General features: G+C 39.1%; 1 non-coding gene and 1 pseudogene across 1 annotated transcript; both read right to left on the bottom strand.

The window, feature by feature from the left end:
* LOC138431326 (testis-specific Y-encoded protein 1-like) overlaps positions 1-16,103 on the bottom strand; it is a 35,320-nt pseudogene extending 19,217 nt beyond the window's left edge.
* LOC138431545 (U6 spliceosomal RNA) lies at positions 8,696-8,802 on the bottom strand. The gene has a single exon (XR_011253722.1). It is a non-coding gene; the product is annotated as a U6 spliceosomal RNA (small nuclear RNA).
* Positions 16,104-16,476: the final 373 nt, after the last annotated feature.

Raw genomic sequence — 16,476 nt, 5'->3', positions numbered from 1 at the left:
TTAAAGATTTTAAAATTTAAAAAATAAAAAACTAAAACTAAAAAAAAAAAAAAGAAAAAAAAATAAATACAGTTTTTATCACCCTTTAAAAAAAAAAAAAAAAAAAAAGAATTAAAAAAGCTACTCATCAAAATATTTAATTCCCATGGAAAAAATACCTCTAACTCCTTAAGTACTTCATGATTTTATTAAGCAAATCTGTGAGAACTAAAATTTCTCTGTGCATCATGATTTCATCAATACACCTCTTGAAATGAAAAACAAATTAGAATTCACATACTTCAGGAAAGTCATGTTTAAATATGGAAAAACTTGTTTCAATAATAGTAAAAATAGCTGTATGAGAAGTGGATTGATATTTTTTTCTCTATTTTTCTCTGAGAATCTTCTCAAATGTTGGGTCTTCACTTCTTACTGAAATGTATCATTCTGTTGTTTTTCAGTTGCTCAGTCTTAGCAACTCTCTTCAACACTGCAGACTGCATCACACCAGGCCTCACAGTCCATCACTAACACCCAGAGTTTTCTCAAGCTCATGTGTATTAAATTAGTTTTACCATCTGACCGTCTCATCCTCTGCCAGGCCCTTTTCCTTCTGCCCTCAAGCATTCCCAGCTTAGGGTCTTTTCCTATAGTCAGTTCTTTGCGTCAGGTAGCCAAAGTATCAGAGTTTCATTTCCATCAAGATTGACCGCTTTGATCTCCTTGCAGTCCAAGGGACTCTCAACAGTCTTCTCCAACACCACAGTGCAAAAGCATCAATTATTTCATGCTCAGCTTCCTGTATAGTTTAACTCTCCCATCTATGCATGAGTAATGGAAACTCCATAGGTATGACCTGATAGGCCATTAATTGAAAAGTAATGCCTCTGCTTTGAATATGCTCTTTACATGGTTACAGCTTTTATTCCAAGGATCTAGCATCTTTTAATTTCATGGCCTCAGTCACCATCTGCAGTGATTTTGGATTTGATGTGTAGTGATGGGACCAGATGCCATGATCTTCATTTTTTTCAAAGTTGCGTTTTAAGCCAGCTTTTTCACTCTTTTTTCTTTTCATCAATGGGCTCTTTAGCTATTCTTCACTTTCTGTTGTATATGTGGTTTCAACTGCATTTCTGAAGTTATTGATATTTCTCCAGGTAATCTTGATTCTAGTTTGGGCTTCATCCAGCCTGGCATTTCACATGATGTGCTCTGAATATAAGTTAAATAAGCCACATGACATTATACAGCCTTGATGCAATTCTTTCCCAATTTGAAACCAGTGCATTTTTCCATGTCCAGTTCTAACTGTTGCTTCTTGACATGCCTAGAGATTTCTCAAGAGGCAGCTAAAGAGATCTTGTATTTGCATCTTTTTTCAAGAATTTTCTATAGTTTGTTGTCATCCACACAGTCAAAATATTTGGCATAGTCCAAATCAGATGTAGATGTTTTTCTTGAACTCCCTTGCTTTTTCTCTGATCCAATGGATGTTGGCAATTTGATCTCTGGTTCCTCTGACTTTTCTAAATCCAGCTTTAACATCTGGAAGTTCTTGGTTCATGCACTGTTGAAGTCTGGCTTAAGGAACTTTGAGCATTACTTTGCTTTCATGTGAGATGTGTGCACTTGTGTGTTAGTTTGAACATTCTTTGGCATAGCCTTTCTTTGGGATTAGAGTTTAAACTAATCTCTTCCAATTCTGTGGCCAATGCCGAACTTTCCAAATTTGCTGGTATATTGAGTGAAGGATTTTAATGGCATAATTTTGTAGGATTGAAACTGCACAACTGGAAACCCATCACCTCTAGTAACTTTGTTCATAGTGATATACTAAGGACTACTTGGTTTCACATTCCAGGATGTCTGGTTCTAGAGGGGTTGGTGATGGACAGGGAGGCCTGGCATGCTGTGATTCATGGGGTCGCAAAGAGTCGCACACGACTGAGCCACTGAACTGAACTGAAAGACACCATCACGGTTATCTGGGTCATTAAGCTTTTTATTTTTATGTTTTTCGGTACAGTTCTTCTGTGTATCCTTTCCACTACTTCTTAATATATCTGCTGCTGTTAGGTCCATATAGTTTCTCTCCTTTATTGCATCCATCTTTGCATGAAATATTCCCTTGGTATCTGTAACATTCTTGAGGCAAACTCTGTTCTTTGTCATTCTAATGTTTTTCTCTATTTCTTTGCATCGATTGCTGAGGAAGGCTTTCTTATCTGTCCTTGCTCTTTGGAAAACTGCATACAAATGGATTATCTTTCTTTTTCTCCTATGCCTTAGCTTCTCTTCTAAGCTATTTGTGAGTCCTCCTCAGACAACTCTTTGCCTTTTTGCATTTGTTTTTCTTGGGTATGGTCTTAATCACTGTCTCAGGCAGAATGTCATGACCCTTGGTCCACAGTTCTCCAGGCAGTCTGCCTATAAGATCTAATCCCTCAAGTCTATTTGTCACATCCACTGTGTAACCATAAGGGACTGATTTTCATCAAACCAAATGGTCTAGTGTTTTTCCATACTTTCTTCAATTTAAGTCTGAATTTTGCTTTAAGGCACTCCTGATCTGAGCTGTGTCACTGCTTAGTCTTATTTTTGCCAATTATATAGAGCTTCTCTGTCTTTGGCTGCAAAGAATATAATCAATCTGATTTCAGCATTGACCATCTCTAGAGTCATCTCTTGTGTTGTTAGAAGAGGGTGTTTTCTAGAAATAGTGAGTTCTCTTAGGAAACTTTGTTAGGCTTTGCTGTACTTTATGTGTACTCCAAGGTCAAACTTGCCTGTTATTCCCGGTATCTCTTGACTTCCTACTTTCTCTAGTAGGCAATGGATGTGGGCAGTATAAGCCCTTGCCAGGGTCCAGCCCCGGTGGATCCAGGGTGATTCGAAGGTGGATAGACAGAGTTGGCATCTTTGGAGAAATACATATTTAATTACAGATATATAGAGAGATTAGAAACGAATAGTGTAGTAGGAAGATTAGTGGAGAAAAAGAGGCTGACTAACTTGGATTACTTGGAATAGCATCTATGCTCCAGGTGGAAATTCAGCCAGAAAAACGAGAGCAAGAAAGAAGCTACATGGGAGAATCAGTCTTTCCGGAAACTGATCCCATTTTCGTTATTTGTAGGTTTGCTTATATACCTTTTGTTACACATAGGGATGAGTAAAGAGTCATGTGGGGATCAGCAGTCCTGACCTTTATCAAAATCAGGTGCTTCACATAAATGTAAAAAAAAAAAGGTCTTAGGAATATTACATCATCTGGCCATGAGTGAGACCTGCTGACATTTTACAATCCTTTCTTTCTGATAATCAAAAACTTATTTTTTCCAAGGGTGTTTTTTCTTAAACCAGGCACCACCCTCCAAATAAAGTTACATTCCTATAGGATGAGGGTGTAGTAAGTTACAATCAAGAAAGGAATTTATTTAACCCAATGTTAACATGATTAATCTTAAAGGTTAATACTTATTTCTCCTATATGCTTAAAGGTTAATGCTTATTTCTTCCATATGTTAGCTATATTCGTTATAAGGGCAGGGAGCATGGAGATTTAGCAGCAAACATCAGCCCAACAAATGAAAATCCTTACACCAATGCTCCCCTTAAGATCTATTTAGTCTTAAGATAGTAATAAAGTTACATTTTTACATAACAAGAACACAGTGATTTATAACAAAGCACAGTGATCTGTTACAAAAGAGAAACCCATTAACTCAAAAAGTCTAGTATTGCTAACCTTAAAAACTACTATATTTCCTTTACTATGTTCCAAATACATTGATTAATATATTCCCAGGTGCCTAAGGATACGGAGGCCTGGCGGCAATCATTGACTCAACAATGAGAAAAGCCCTGTGCTAATCAAGACTCTCAAAATACTCCAAAACTCTCTGTGCTGTTTATGGTTGAGAGGTAGTAAACAACCATGTGAGTAGTGGCAGGAGTATGGATAATCCTGTCACACAAGCTAGTCTGTCAGCAGAGAGGTTTGACCTGAGACACCCTTGTCACACCCAGAGCAGGGAATTAGTAGCGATTATTGACACAACAAATGAAAAACCCTTCACCGATATAATTCCTAAACAACCCACTATACTAATAATTTTTAACTCCCCAAAAGAATTTGCCTTTAGTAAATCTAAAACATCTCATGCCTCTCAGGTTGGGAGGCTGTAAACAATCACATGTGGCAAGACAAACCTATACAGGTGAGCTAGATAACCTTCAGAGGAGTTTGTAAGCTGAAACACTCTTGTCACGCCCAGGAATTTTTATTGCCTTGGAGCTGCTCGTTTACTCCTTCTCCAAGAGAAACGGTTATGTGGGAGAGTCCCCCGTAAAGTCAGAGCCATAAGTGAGAGCATAAAACAGACTCTGGTTTTAGGGTTAGATTCTCGGGAACAGGGGGTTTCCTGAGGCTTGATCACGCCTTTGCATATGCCAAGCCTCCTTCATGACCTTTGCCATGGGTGGAGTTCCTCACACTGGCCCCCATTCCTCTCCCTTTTCTAAATCCATCGTACATATTTGGAAGTTCTTGGCTCACAGACATTGAAGCCTACCACAAAGAATATTGAGCATCATCTAGCTTAGTATGTGAAATGAGCACAATTGTGCAGTACTTTGGATAATTTTCAGCATTGCCCTTTGATGTGGGGATCAGTACTTTGTCATGTGTACACTAGAGCTTGCTCAGTAGTGGCATAATGTGTATTCCATACTGCAAACTCAGAAGCTGGATCCTGTATGCCATATAATGTTGACTGAGTACAGGTTGGATGATACTTCCAGAATGCAAGCTCAGTAGTTGTGATAAGCCTGCTGTAGAACACTGGATCAGTAATGGTAAGGTGTGTGTTCTAGAATACAGGATAAATAGTGTTGTCACATTTCCTCCAGAGTTTAGCCACTGTAGAAGTGGCATGTGTGCTTAGAATGGGGTCTTAATAGTGGTGAGATGCATGCTCTACAACTCAGTCTCAGTAGAAGAGAGATATGTTCTCTAGGGTGAAAGCTAGTAGTTGCAAGACACTTGATGTGATGACCTGTAGTACACAAAGAAGCAGTGGAAGTTGTCACAGCACTGAAACACTGAATGGTGAAAAACTGCTAGGTGTGTTTGACCCACAGTAGATAAAGAAGCATTCCAAGAATGTTTTACTTCTGGTTTATAGGATGGTGGTAATTACTGAGTGTGTTCCACCTAAAGTAAATGAATATATACTTCAGTCATGTCATAAAACTAGAACCAGTGGTGGTTATGATCTATTAATCATTAATCTATTAATCATTTGTATGCAGAAACACTTAAAAACTTCACAGCACTGAAGCACTGGACTTTGATACATTATTGGATGCATCTTCCAAGAATGGATGAAAAGGTACTTGAAATATATCACATAGCTGAAAGACAGGATGTTGATTAATACTGGGTGTGTTTGACCTGGGGTAGAATGGGGACTCATTTAATCATATGACAGCCCTAAACACAGGTTGGTGATAAATTTATGAGTGTGTATGAACTGGTATGTACAGAAACTATTGAAACATATCACAGAACTAAAAACTTGATGGTGAACAACTGCAAGGTGTATATGAACCAGAGTATATGAAAAAAGACTTGAAGACAGTTACAGAACTGAAACAATTGATGGTGATAAACTATTGCTTGTGTTTACCATGGAGTAGATGAAGAAGCATTTGAAACATGCCACAGCACTGAAACGCAAATGGCCATAAACTACTGGATATGTTTCAGCTCAAATGGATTAGAGAAATATTTGAAGCATCTCACACAACTGAAGCATTGCATGTTTATAATCTACTGAATGTACTTGATATGGAGTGAATGAAGAAAGCACTTGAAGCATGTGACATTACTGAAGCGTTGATTGAGAATACTGACTATGTTTGAGCTGGGATGGACACAGAGGCTCCAGAATCATTTCAGAGTACTGAACACTAGCACTAGATGGGGAAAATACTACTGGATTTGTTTGACACAGGAATGGATGAAGAAGCGGTTGACATTATGTCACAGCAGTGAAACAAGATGGTTATAAATGGTGAATATATTGATGTTACTGGGACCAAGAACACATTTCATTTTATCAAAGGCCTAAAAAACTGGAGGATAATGAACTACTGGCTTGTATGCTTCAGCGTGGACAAACAAAATTTCAAATCATGTCACAGCAATGAAACGCTGTTATAGTGATAAAATACTGACTGTCTAGATCTAGGGTGGATGATGAAGCTCTTTAAGCATGTCACAGTATGTATACACTAGATGGTGACAAAACATGGAGTTTGGTGAGAATGAGGAAGCCATTGGGTCATGCTCTAAAACTAAAACACTGGATGTTTATAAGCACTAGAAAATTTGCACCAGGATTAATGTAGGAACATTTTGAAGCATGTCAGCGTACTGAAAAAATGGATGCTTATGACTATGGTTTCAATGACTATTGTGACCTGAAGTGGGTGAAGAAGTACTTGAACCCAGTGGCAGCCATGAAATACTGTGTGTTGATAAACTCCTGGGTGTTTTTTACCCATTTCATTAATGAAGAATTGAAATCGATCATATGTCACAGCACTGGACACTGGTAGGTACAAATTATTGGCTATGACTGACCAGAGTGTAAAGAGAAGCTTTTGAATTGTGCCACGCACGTTGAAACAAAGAAATAGAGAAAAACAACAGAACGGGAAAGACAGAGATCGCCTCAAAAAAATTAGAGATACCAAGCAAACATTTCATGCAAAGATGGGCTCAATAAAGAACAGAAATGGTAAGGGCCTAACAGAAGCAGAGGATATTAAGAGGTGGCAAAAAAAACACAGAAGAACTGCACAAAAAATATATTCATGGCCCAGATAATCACGATGGTGTGATCATTCACCTAAAGCCAGACATCCTGAAATGCGAACTCAAGTGGGTCTTAGGAAGCATCACTACAAAGAAAGCTAGTGGAGGTGATAGAATTCCAGTTGAGCTATTTCAAATTCCGAAAGACTATGTTATGAAAGGGCTGCACTCAATGTGCCACCAAATGTGGAAAACTCAGCACAGGACACAGGACTGGAAAAGCTCAGTTTTCACTCCAATCTCAAAGAAAGGCAATGGAAAAGAAATCTCCAACTATTGCACAATTGCACTAATTTCACACGCTCCTGAATTAATGCTTAAAATTCTCCAAGCCATGCTTCAGCAATACATAAACCGTGAACTTCCAGATATTCAATTTGGTTTTCAAAAAGACAGAGGGACCCAGATCAAATTGCCAACATCTGCTGGGTCATTGAAAAACCTGGAGAGTTCCAGAAGATCTACTGCTTTATTATGATTTTGACTGTGTGGATTATAATAAACCTTGGGAAATTGTGGAAGAGATGGGAATACCAGACCACCTGACCTGCCTCTTGAGAAATCTGTATGCAGGTCAGGAAGCAACAGTTAGAACTGGAAATAGAACAGACTGGTTCCAAAAAGGAAAAGGAGTACCTCATTGCTGTTTAATTGTTACCCTGCTTATTTAACTTCTACGCAGACTACATAACGAGAAACGCTGGGCTGGAGGAATCACAAAGTGGAAACAAGATTGATGGAGAAATATCAATAACCTTAAATATCATGATGATACCACCCTTACGAGAGAAAGTGAGGAACTAAAGAGCCTCTTGATGAAAGTGAATTGGAAGAGTGAATAAGTTGGCTTAACGTTCAACATTAAAAAACATAAGATCATGGCTTCCGATGCCATCACTTTATGGCAAATAGATGGGGAAACAGGGGAAACAGAAGATGATTTTGCATTTCTGGGCTCCAAAATACTGCAGATGGTGACTGCAGCCATGAAATTAAAAGAGGCTTATTCCTTGGAAGGAAACTTATGACCAACCTAGATTATTAATTATTGATTACTATTAATTATTGTTGATAATTGCTTATTATTGATTATATGATTATTAATAATCATATTAAAAAATAGATACTTTATTTGTCAACAAAGGTCCATCTAATCAAGGCTATGGTTTTTCCAGTGGTCATATATAGATGTAAGTGTTGGACCATAAAAAAGGATGGGCATTGAAGAATTGATGCTTTTGAACTGTGATGTTTAAGAAGACTCTTGAGAGTCCCTTGAACTGCTGTGAAACCAAACCAGTCCCTCCTAAAAGAAATCAGTCCTTTGTGTTCTTTGGAAGGACTGACATTGAAGCTTAAACTCCAATAATTTGGCCACCTGATGTGAGGAGCTGACTCATTTGAAAACATCCTGATGCTGGGAAAGATTGAGGGCAGGAGGAGAAGGGAACGTCAGAGGTTGAGATGTTTGGATGGTATCACCAACTCAGTGGACATGGGTTTGTGTTACCTGTGGGAGTGGCTGATGGACAGGGAGGCCTGGCTTGCTGCGGTTCATGGGCTAACAAAATGTTGGACATGAATGAGCGACTGAACTGAACTGAACACCTCTTAAATAGTTATTTTTTCTTTCTTTCTTTTAATAGTCTTGGGCACGTTTGACCTGTGTGAATAGAGAAGCCCTTGAAGCATGTCACACAATGAAACATTGAATGGTCAATAACTACCAGCTGGGCTTGACATTGGATGGAAGGAGAAGCACTTGAGGCATGTCACTGAACTTCAACACTGTATGGTGATAGCCTAGTGAATGTCTTTTTTTTTTTGAAAAATATGGAACACTTCACGAATTTGCGTGTCATTCTTGCACAGGGGCCATGCTAATCTTCTCTGTATCGTTCCAATTTTAGTATATGTGCTGCTGAAATGAGCACTAGTGAATGTCTTTAAATGGGGAGAATGAATACACCATTGAAGTGGATCTTGGCATTGAAACAGTAGGTGGTGAATGTTATGGTGTGTTTGACTTGGGATAATGAAGAAGACTTGATGAATCTTACACAGTAAAACATTGGATGGTGTTAACTGCTGAATGTGTTTGACCTGGTGAGGATGGAAAAGTCCTGGAATCTGCCATAAAATGGAAACACTAAATGCTCATAAGCTACTGTATGTGCTTCACCTAGAGAGGATAAAGAAGCACATGAAACATGCCACAGGACTGAAACAATGGATGGTGATAATCTACTGGGTGTGTTTTAAGGCTGTGAAAAAGCACTTGAGGCAACTGAGGCATGGGATGCTGATAAACTGAGTACTTCTGAATGGTGTTGTATGACAAATTATTGAAATATGTTACGGTACTGAAACATTGAATAACATTGCTAAACTTCTGGTTGGTTTGACCCAGGATAGACAAGAAGCAATTGATGCATGTCAAAAAACTGAAACAGGTGATAAACAACAGGGTGTGTATAACCCAGAGTGCATGGGGAAGTATCTGAACCTTGTCACCAACATGAAACACTGGATGGTGACAAACTATTGAGTGTGCTTGATTCAGGGTGAACAAGAAGCACATGATCCATTTCACAGAACTCCAACGTGAACGGGGACAAGCTACTTGGTATGTTTGACCCAGGGAGAAAAAGAAGCTCCGGAAGCATGCTGTAACCCTGAAACAATGGATAGTCATAAACTACTTGGGGTGATGACCTGAGGGAATGAAGAAACCCAGAAGCATGTTGCATAATTGAAACATTTGATAATGACAAACTACTGCGTGTGTTTGACACAGTGTACACAAAGAAGCACTTTAAGCATGTCACAGAACTTGAAAACTGGATGGTGAAAAACTCCTGGGAGTGTTTGACTGGGTGTATGAAGCAGCTCTTCAAGCACGTCTCCACACTAAGACACTGGATGATGAGTGTCTTTCATCTTCAGAAAATGAAGCACTTGAACCGTGTAATAGCACTAAAATAGAGGATGACACTTATATCACTGGGTGATTACTCCCAGGTGGAAAGGAAACAATGGAAAGTGCCACATGTTAATGCACTGAATACTCTATGGTAATAAGCTACTGAATGTGTTTGATCTGGGGTTGAGAAGAAGCAGAAAAAGCAGGTCCCAGTTCTGAAACATGGGATTGTGATACACTACTGGGAGTGTCGGAATTCAAGTGGAATAAGAAGCACTGGAAGCATGTCACATCCATGAAGCAATAAATGTTGCTAAACTGCTGAGTGGGGATGAGAGACTGGGAAAGACTGGGGATGAGAGACTGGGAAAGACTAGAGATCTCTTCAGGAAAATAAGAGGTATCAAGGGAGTATTTCATGCACATATGGGCACAATAAAGGACAGAAAAGATATGAACCTAATAGAAGTGAAAGATATTAAGGAGCGGTGGCAAGAATACATAGAACAACTATCCAAAAAGATCCTAATGACCCAGCTAACCATGATGGTGTGATCACTCACAGACAGCCAGATATCTTGGAATGTGAAATCAAGTGGCTCTTTGAAAGCATTGCTACCAACAAAGATAGTGGAGGTGATGGAACACCAGCTGAGCTATTTCCAATTCTAAAAGATGATACTGTTGAAGTGCTGTAGTCAGTATGCCAGAAAACTTGGAAAACTCAGCAGCTGTTGCAGGACTGAAAAAGATCAGTTTTCCATTTGAAATCCAAAGAAGGACAATGCAAAGGAATGCTTTGCATATAAGTTATATGTTCTGCATATAAGTTAAATAAACAGGGTGACAATAAAATAGTGGTTTTTTTCCCCCAACTTCAAACCATCTGTTCTTCTGTATCTGCTTCTCACTGTTGTTTCTTGACCTGGATACAGATCTATCAGGAGGCAGGTAGGTAGTCTGGTATTTCCATGTCTTTAAGAATTTTCTGAAGTTTGTTGTGATCCACACAGTGAATTTTTATCATATTCAATGGAAATATTACTAACCTCAGATATGCAGATGATACCATCCATAAGGCATAAAGAAAAGAATATCTAAAGAGCCTCTTGATGCAGGTGAAAGAGGAGAGTGAAAAAGCTGGCTTAAGACTCAACATTCAAAAAACTAAGATCATGGCATCTGGTCCTATCATTTCATGGCAAATAGATGGGAAAACAATGGAAACAGTGGCAGACATCTGTTTACTTGGACTCCAAAATCATGGCAGAAGATGATTGCAGCTATGAAATTAAATTGCACTTGTTTCTTGGAAGAAAAGCTGTGATAAACCTAGACTGCTTGTTAAAGAGCAGACTCATTCCTTTGCCAACAAGGATCCGTATAGTCAGAGCTATGTTTGTGTTTTTTTCAGTAGTCATGTGCCAATGTATGTTATACCATAAAGGAGGCTGAACATTAAGAAACTTGTACTTTTGAACTGCGATCTCAGATAAGACACTTGTGAGTCCCTTGGGCTGCAAGGAAATTAATCCAGTCAACTCTAAAGGAAATCAATCCTGAAAATTCACTGGAGGGGCTGATGCTGAGGCAGAAGCTCAAATATTATGGCTATCTGATGTGAAACTCCAACTCAATTAGAAAACACACTGAGCTGGAAAAAGATTGGAGCAGGAGAAGGGGAAGATAGAGGATAAGATGCTTGAGCGACGTCACCGACCCAATGGATTTGAGTTTGAACAACCTTCAGGAGACGGTAAAGGACAAGAAGGTGTGATATGCTGCAGTCCATGGGATTATAAAGAGTTGGAGATGACTGAGTGACTGAACAACAAATAGCCAGCAACAACGAATCTATTGAGTGCATTTGACCTTGAGTAGTTTCTGGAGCCCTTGAAGCATGTCACAGATCTAAAACCCAAGAGAGTGGTAAAACACTGAATGTATTTGACTTAGCGTTATTGAAGCAGCCATTGAAATGTGTCACAGCATTGAAACAATGAATGTTGATAACCTATATGGTGTATTTGTTGTGGAGTAAGTGAAGAACCACCTGAAACATGTTTCATCATGACTGAAACACCATATGTTCACCCTTCAGATGGTCTGTATCTGATCTTGTATAGGGAAAAAAGCACATGGAGCATGTCACAACTCTGAAACTGGATCGTGATAAATCATTGTGTATGATGACCTGTGGTAGCTGAAAAATCAATAGATGTATTAATAGCACTGGATCAGTGGAAGCTAATAAACTAAGATTGTGCTCAATCTTGAGTGGACAAATGATCTTTTGAAACATATACCAGAATTAACACAATGGATTGTGATAAAATATTGGTTGTGTATTTTCTGCAGAGAATGAAGAAGCAGTTAAGCAGGAAAGAGCACTGAAATACTGGAAGTCAATAAACTATATAATGTGTTTGAAACATGTTGAATGAAGAGAAACTGGAAGCATGGCACAGAGTAAAACATGGACCATGGTAAACTTCTGAATGTGTTTTATCTAGAATGGACTAAAGAAGGACTTGAAACTAATCACAGAATTGAAACAGTAATTGTGATAAGCTACTGACCATATTTTATTAGGAGAGGATAAAGAAGTACATGAGGCATGCCACAGTATTGGAATACTGGATAGTGGTAAACGACAGGGAGTACTTGACTAAATGAGACAAAGGGACACTTCAAGACTGTAATAGCACAGCATCAATGAATGGTGATAATTTACAGGGTGTGTTTTACCTGGAGGGAATGGAGGAGGCTCAAAACATGTCACAATACAGAGAAAATGGATGGTGATAAGCTATCACATTAATTTCTTCTGGAGTGGATTAAAAAACACTTGAAGCATATCTAAACTTAAACACTGGGTGGGGATATAACACTGTGTGTGTATTTAATGCCAAAAAAATAGAGGGAACAATAGAATAGGAAAGGCTAGAAATCTTGCCAAGAAACTTTGAAACACCAAGGGAATATTTCATGAAAACATGGGCAAACATGGGCACAATCAGAAGTGGTATGAACCTAGCAGAAGCTGAAAAATGTGATGAAGTGTTGGCAAGAGTATAAGAGAAGAGCTGTACCAAAGAAAGTTCTTAATCACCTGCTGCTGCTGCTGCTGCTGCTGGTGCTGCTGCTGCTGCTGCTGCTGCTGCTGCTAACTCACTTAAATCCTGTCCAGCTCTTCGCGACCACATAGACTGCACCCTACCAGGCTCCTCCGTCCATGGGATTTTCCAGGCAAGAGTACTGGAGTGGGGTGCCATCGCCTTCTCCACTTAATCACCTAGATAACAATATGGTGTGATCACTCACATAAAGAATACAACCTGGGGTGTAAAGTCAAGTGGATCTTAGGAAGAATTACCACAAACAATGCTAAACAAGATGATAGACTTGAAGCTCAGTTGTTTCAAATTGTAAAAGATAATGCTGTTAAAATGTTGCACTCAATGTGCCAGGAAATTTGGAAAGAATCATCAATGACCACAGGACAGGTAAAAGTCAGTTTCATTCTGATCCCAAAGAGGGGCATTGTGAAGGAATGCTCAAACTGCTGCATAGTCATGCTCATTTCATATGTTGGCAAGGTAATGCTCAAAATGCCTCAATCTAGGTTTCAACAATATGTGAACTGAGAACTTTCAAATGTAGAAATTGGATTAGGAAAGGCAGAGGAACCAGAGATCAAATTGCCAACATTCATTGGATCATAGAAAAAGCAGGAAATTCCAGAAAATGATCTAGTTTGCAGCTTCTTTCAGTATACTAAAACCTTTGACGGTGTGGATCACATAAAATGTGGAAAATTCTTAAAGAGATGGGTAGACTAGACCACTTTACCTGGCTCCAGGGTAACTTGTATGCAGGTCAAGAAGTAACACAAGCAGGCAGGAACAATGGACTTGTTCAGAATTGATAAGGGAGTGCGTCAAGTCTGTCTTGTTGCCACCCCACTTATTTTAACTTATTTGGAACAGTATAGTTAAGGAAGCACTTGTGTATTAATCAGCACTGAAAGAATGGATGTGTGTATTAACCCAGAGAAGATAAGGAAGCACTGTAGTATGTCACAGCACTGATAGACTGAATGGTGATAAAACACTTGTTGAGTTTCACCTCTGGCGGTCAAAAAAACACCTAATATATGCCACAAATTATGGCCATGAAACATTGTTTAATGATAAAATGCTGTGAATTTTTGACTCATATGAACAATTAAGCACTTGAAGCATATCACCGTCCTTAATATTGGATGATGATACACTAATGAGTATGTTTTACAGGAGAGGATGAAGCACCTGAAGGATATCACAGCAGTGAAACACTGAAGGGTGGTAAACTCCAAGTATTGATGTGCCAGGATTGACAAAGAAGCATATGCAGTGATTCACAGTACTGAAATATAGATGTTGAAATACTATTGAGTATTTGAGACCAGGTGGACAAAGAAGCATTTGGAGCATGTCCTCTGTCAAGGCACTGAGCACTGCATGGCGATAAACTACAGAGTGTGTTTTTCCAGACAGTGGATGAATAGGCACTTGAATCACATCACAGCACTAAAATGCTGATTTTGATAACTGCTGGATGTATTTTTCCAGTCTGGATGATAAAGCAGTTTGTGTCACAGCTTGAAAATACTGGATACTGATAAACTACAGGTGTGTTTGATAAAGATGCACTTGAACTTGTGACAGCTGTGAAAAGCAGGAAGTGATAAGCTGCTGAAACTATTTTAGCTGAGGTGGACAAAGATGTGGCTGAACCTCCTCTCTGAAGTGTGGATAATAATATGCTACTTAGCATGTTTGACCTGGGGTGGATGAAGAAACACTGAAAGCATGTCACAGCAGTGAAACACTGGATGGAGATACACAACTGGATGTGTTTGACCCAGGTTGTGTGAAGAATAACTTGAGGTGTCACCACAATGAAACAGTAGACGATGATATTCTATTAGATGTGTTCAGTGAGTAATCAATGAAGAAGCACATGGAATGGCACTGTATGGTTAGAAACAGCTGGTTGTTTTTCACCAGTGCGGATGAAGAAGTTCCTGAAGCATGTCCAATCTTTGCAACCCTGGATGCTGATATATTCCCATCAAACAATGTGTCTTTTTGATATGGGGTGTAAAAGCAGGCACTTACAGCATGTCACAGGGCCTCTCCTGGTGGTCCAGTGGTTAAGCATCCACCTTGTAGTTTAGGGGATGAAGGTTCAGTCCCTGATTGGGACTGAACATCCCATATGCTACAGAGTAACTAAACCTGCATAGCTGCAAATACTGAAGTTCTCACACTCCAGAGACTGAATGCCATGGTTAGAGTTGGCTTGTCTCAAGGACTGTCTTATGTGACACAACTAAGACCCAACACAGCCAACTAAATAAATTAAGAAGAATCACGTCTCAGGTGAAACACTGGTGACAAACTGCTGAGTGTGCTTTACCTGGAGAAAAAGAAGAAACACTTGAATCCTCTCTCTGCACTGAAATACAGGATGGTGATAAGCTACTGCATATGTTTCACATGGGCTGCATGAAGAAGACTTCTGGAATGTTCCACAGTTGAATCATTGGATGATAATAATCTACTGAGTGTGTTAGACCTGGAGTGAATAGAAGCCCGTCACAAAATGAAACACTAAGGGTGGTAAACTACTGTATGTGTTTAACCAGGGAAGGATGAAGAAACAATTAACCTGTCACAGCACTGAATACTAGATATGTTTGACCTGGAGGGGGTTGAACAAGCACTCGAAACAGGTTACAGGACTGAAATAAACCCTGGATGGTGATAAACGACACAGAGTGATGACCAGAGATGACGAAGCAATGGAAACATGTCATGACGGTGAAACACTAGATGATGATAAACATTATCAGTGGCAAGATGCTCCAGAGTTCAGCTTCAAGACGCAGCATGTTTGCATTAGAATGTGGGCTTAATAATTTTGTGATGCTTCCCCTAAAGTGCAAATTCAGCCTACCCTGGATTGTGGGGTCAGAAGGGGTAAAATGAGACCTCCAGGCTGCAAGCTTAGACATGTGTGATGTGCACTGGAATGCAGGCTAATTGATGGCTGATGCATGCATTATACTGCAAGCTCAGAAGTTGTGACATGGATATTCTATAGCACCCATGTTGTAAAACCTCACACTGGTCATCTATTTTTTACATATGGAACCATACACACTTAAATGCTATTTTCTCAAATCAACCCACCTTCACATTTTTCCACTGAGTCCAAAGTCTGTTCTTTAGATCTGTCTCTTCTCCTGGTCTGTGTATAGGCCATCTTTCTAAATTCCACATATATGAGTTAATATACAGCTTTGTCTTTGTCTTTCTTAGTTCCTTCATTCTGTGTAATAGGTTTCACTCTCTTCTAACTCATTAGAACTGATTCAAATGCATGACTTCTTATAACAGAGTAATATTTCATACATATATATATATAGCAAAACTTCCTTAACCATTCATCTGCTGATGGGCCTCTTGGTCACTTTCGCATCCTAGCTATTGTAAACAGTGCTTCAATAAACATTGGAGTACTGCATTTCTTTCAATTCTAGTTTCCTTGAGGTTCATGCCAAAGAGTGGGATTGTTGGGTCATATGGAAATTCTATTTCCAGCTTTCTAAGGAGTTTCCACAAAGTTTTCCATAATG

The sequence above is a fragment of the Ovis canadensis genome, chromosome Y (assembly GCF_042477335.2).
Source record: "Ovis canadensis isolate MfBH-ARS-UI-01 breed Bighorn chromosome Y, ARS-UI_OviCan_v2, whole genome shotgun sequence".
NCBI lineage: Eukaryota > Metazoa > Chordata > Mammalia > Artiodactyla > Bovidae > Ovis > Ovis canadensis.
The sequence above is the reverse complement of the archived record's forward strand: the minus strand, read 5'-3'. Positions and strand labels throughout refer to the sequence as shown.